Consider the following 4,743-nt stretch of genomic DNA (forward strand, 5'->3'; position numbering starts at 1 on the left):
GGATGGACAGAGGCCACCGGCACGGGCGGCTTGCCCCTCTTAACGGGGGATCGCCTGCCGGAGTCCGGAACCACCGAAGGTTCCAGCACAGCGTTTGGCTGGGGACTAAACTTGGAGCCCATGGGAGTCTTGCTCCCTTTGCGCCCAGGGTCTGGAAGGTCGCCTCGAGGCGCCCCCAGGACTACCTCCCCTCGGCTCGGTGCCTTTTGAGACAACACCTCGATGTTGTCCGTAGGGCAAGGGGTGGAGGCGGTCGGAAGTGAATCGTTATTCATATCCGACGAGTCCAAAGAACCGTCCGACGAAGATATGTCAAGACGGGCTCGGGATGGACTACATAATCATATTCGGCGTAAGGAGAAGCAGTGCAATAAAACATACCATGAATTACTATGGTGTTCGGATACTTACGACTTCGCCAGGGGCTTGTCCCTGGGTAACCACTTGTCGCCGTTGTAGGCGGCCGTCGTGGAGCAGTCCGGAAGGAGGGTCCTTCCCTTCTTGGACCCTCCGGCCTCCCCGGTTGGGGCGGCCTTCCTTTTCTTGTCTCCCCCGGCTGGGGGGGGAGAACTTTCCTCTTCTTACTCCTCCTCGTTTTCGTGGGAGGAGTGCGCTTCGGAGTTATCGGACGATGAGTCCGATATAACCTTGCGCCGGAGACCCTTCCGGGTCCCCGTGGCCTTCTTCTTGGCCTTCTTCACCGGCACCTCGTAAGGTGCCGGAACCAGCATCTCCATTAGGAGAGCATCTGCGGGATCTTCAAGCAGGGGGGCTGGGCAATCGATCTGCTCCGCTGTCTCTACCCAGTCCTGTTAATGGCATGGAAGCTTAGATCCCGCACATGATTAAACTGGGGAAAATAAATATCCTGTGGGATATAAAAAACTTACCGGATTGGCATGGCGCTTTGCGCTGAGTCCGCGGTCCTCGGTAAGGGGAGGAGGTACCTCGGCACCCTTGAACATCACCTTCCAGACGTCCCTGCGCATCGTGTTGAAGAGCTCTCGCAGCGTCTGGTGCTTGGCCGGGTCGAACTCCCACAAATTGAATACCCGTCGTTGACACGGGAGGATTCGGCGGAAGAGCATGACCTAGACCACGTTGACGAGCTTGGTTTTCTTGCTCATCATGTTCTTGATGCAGGTCTGGAGTCCGGTCAGCTCTACCGGGGAACCCCAGGACAGACCCTTCTCTTTCCAGGAAGTGAGCTGCGTGGGGATTCCGGATCGAAATTCGGGGGCCGCCACCCAGTTGGTGTCGCGCGGCTCGGTGATGTAGAACCACCCCGATTGCCGCCCCTTTATGGTCTCCACATAGGAGCCTTCGAGCCAGGTGACGTTAGGCATTTTGCCCACCATGGCGCCTCCGCACTCTGCTTGCTAGCCGACCACCACCTTCGGTTTAACATTGATGGTCTTCAGCCACAGGCCGAAGTGGGGCCTGATGCGGAGGAAGGCCTCGCACACGACGATAAACGCTGAGATGTTGAGGATGAAATTGGGGGCCAGATCATGAAAATCCAGCCCGTAGTAGAACATGAGCCCGCGGACAAACGGGTGAAGGGGAAATCCAAGTCCGCGGACAAAGTGGGTAAGGAAAACTACCCTGTCATGGGGTTTGGGCGTAGGGATGATCTGCCCCGCATCTGGCTGCCGGTGTGCGATGTCCGCAGCCAGCTATCCGGCTTCCCGTAGCTTTGTGATGTTCTCCTCCGTGACGGAGGAGACCATCCACCTGCCTCCCGCTCCGGACATGCTTGGAGTGGTTTGAGGAGAAAGACGCGAACTTGGGCGCTGGAGCTCGAGTGTGCGAGAATGGATAAGCAAGGAGGAAGAAGGCGTGGGTAAAAAGTGTGAATCTTTGTCCCTTTATAAGGGCGGAAGAGGCGATGCGCCTCCCCACTTACCTGGTAAAATCACTTATTCCCCGAACACCGTAATTGATGGCGCGGCTGGGTTACCCATACCCATATTGATGAGAATCCCGTGATAAGGGGACACAATCTCTGCTTCGACAAGACGTGTCAAGAAAGCCGCATCGCGATATGTGCAGTGCTGGTTGAGAAAAATGGTTCGAATAATGAGTGGGCCATGGCATGATGTCATGTTGCTAAACGTGTCAGCAGATTAGATTTGTGGAAATATTATTCTCTATATGGTAGTATGTAGAACTTGTTTTGCAGAGCCGGACACTATCCTTGTGTTCAAAATCTTCTATGGAGTATTCGGAGGAAGAACCCGCCTTGCAATGCCGAAGACAAATCTGCGTGTCGGACTCATCGTCATTGAAGCCTGGTTCAGGGGCTACTGAGGGAGTCCTGGATTAGGGGGTCTCCGGACAGCCGAGCTATTGGACTATGAAGATACAAGATTGAAGACTTCGTCCTGTGTCCGGAAGGGACTCTCCTTGGTGTGGAAGGCAAGCTTGGCAATACGGATATGTAGATATCCTTCCTTGTAACCGACTCTGTGTAACCCTAACCCCCTCCGATGTCTATATAAACCGGAAGGTTTAGTCCGTAGGACAACAACAATCATACCATAGGCTAGCTTCTAGGGTTTAGCCTCTACGATCTCGTGGTAGATCAACTCTTGTAATACTCATGTCATCAAGATCAATCAAGCAGGACATAGGGTATTACCTCCATCGAGAGGGCCCGACCTAGGTAAACACCGTGTCCTCCGCCTCATGTTACCATCCGCCTTAGACGCACAGTTCGGGACCCCTACCCGAGATCCGCCGGTTTTGACACCGACAGACATTCCTACCTCCCTCTATATATATATATATGTGTGTGTGTGTGTGTCTCCCTCCGAATTTTTCGCGCAGTACAAAACCCTAGCTAAGCCCCCGCCGCCGCCGCCGGACGTCCTGCGCCGCCGCCCCGAGCCAGTGGCGCGCCGCCACCTGTCCCGCGCGCCTTCCCTGCCGCTGCGGCCCGCCGGGCCCCGGGTAGGCCCGACCGGGCCCGAACCGCCCCGCCGCCTCCGCCCGAGCGCGCCCGAGCCGCCCGGGATCTCCCTCGCCGGTGCAGCCGCCCGCCGCCACCGCGGTGCTCCGCCGCTACCCGCCGCCATTCCGGCCACCGCCTCGCGTCAGGCTCGCCGCGCCGCCGCCTCGCCCCGGCGCCGCACGACCACGCCGCGCTCCGCCGCCAAGCTCGCCGGCCTCCTCCTCCGCCCTCGAGCTTCGCCGGATCCACGCCGCCCCGCTCTCCACCGACCTCGTCGCCGGCCACCCTCTTCCCGGCGAGCCCGCTCCTCCTCGGTTCGCGTGCCGCGCCCCTGATCCAGATCTGAAACCCTAAGGTTGACCCAGAAATATCCCAAGTCCCTGAGATTTTGCATTTTCTTGCTCTGTTCATCATGCCATAACTCTGTCACCGCAGCTCCGTTTCTTGCACATAGTATATCAAAATGTTCATGATGATGTGCTCTTCATTTTGTTCCATTGTGGCATGCTTGTTTGAGTCCATCTTGATGCCCAAATCATTGATGCAAGAGTGCTATAAAATGTTAGGTGCTGATTCTTAGCAGAGCATGAGCATTTGCCATTTTGCTACATTTGTTGTGTGTTGCATATGGACTTGAGTTCTACATGTATTTTGGTCTATACCATGCCGTCTTTACAGGGGTGTATGTCATGTATTTTTGTGATCTATGTGGTGACTAGCACAAGCATGCAAAGTAGCCCTCGTGATATTGCTGATTTCAGGGACATAGAATTTCACTAAGTCTTTGTCTGATGTTATTTTTATGCCATGTATCAATGTTCCTACAGAGTGATCCATGCTTGTTTTAAGTATCTTCAGTAAGGATGATTTTGACATATGGTTATGCTCTATCCATCCATGCCCCTGTTTGCATTTATGGAGTACCCTAGCATGACTTAATCTTGCTCTACTTTGGCTATAAAATGTTCCTGGCAGATTGTTTAAATGTTAATCAATTTTGCCATGGTTGTTGTAGTTGATCCATGCATGCTATAAACTTGTTCTTGCCATGGTTAGATTCTTGAACATGTCTTCTTGTTATTTCTATGCTTAGTTTGTCATGCAAGGCTTTGTCGTGAGTGATTCGAGCTCGCAAAGGTGCCTTCATAATTTTGTTTATGCCATGCTTAGTTTTCTGCTAAGTCTGAATCTGTTAACGAAACTTGCTATGTTTACATGGGTGCCATCATATCTTCTGATCCTTTTTGGCTTATGGTCAGTAAGGGACTTTTGTTCTATGCTTTGAGTAGATTCATGCCATGCCTTGTGTTTCTATGTTCTGTTCTTATAGCTTGTTGTTTGCTTGCTCTAAACATTGCTTCCTGATGTTAAATCCTGACATGTTAGTATTTTCACTAAGTCTGTGAAGCTGATATCTTTTGCACTTTTGCCATGCTTGTTTGAACCTGCTCTTGTGTGATTTAGCCGTAGCTCAGTGTTCATCTTTTGTCAAGAATTTTGAGTAGATCACTGCCATGTTCTTTGTTGCTATGTTGGAGTGCAGTAGCTTAGTTTCTTGTTGCATTCTAGGTGGCATCGTGCTGTTAATCGCAGAATTGTGCCATTCTTGTTTTGCTTGCCATTTGCAAACCGTGCATCCGATTGCGGTGATCTTTATATCGATTTCGACCGAAATCAACTCATCTTTCTAGCGGCGCACTTGTTTTGCCAAGTTGATGCCTTGATAAATCTTTTCCTTCCGGAGCACGCATATGCATTGCATATCGCATCTCGCATATCATGCCATGTTT

This window comes from Triticum urartu, chromosome 2A (genome assembly GCF_056163025.1).
Source record: "Triticum urartu cultivar PI428250 chromosome 2A, HENAU_Tu73, whole genome shotgun sequence".
NCBI lineage: Eukaryota > Viridiplantae > Streptophyta > Magnoliopsida > Poales > Poaceae > Triticum > Triticum urartu.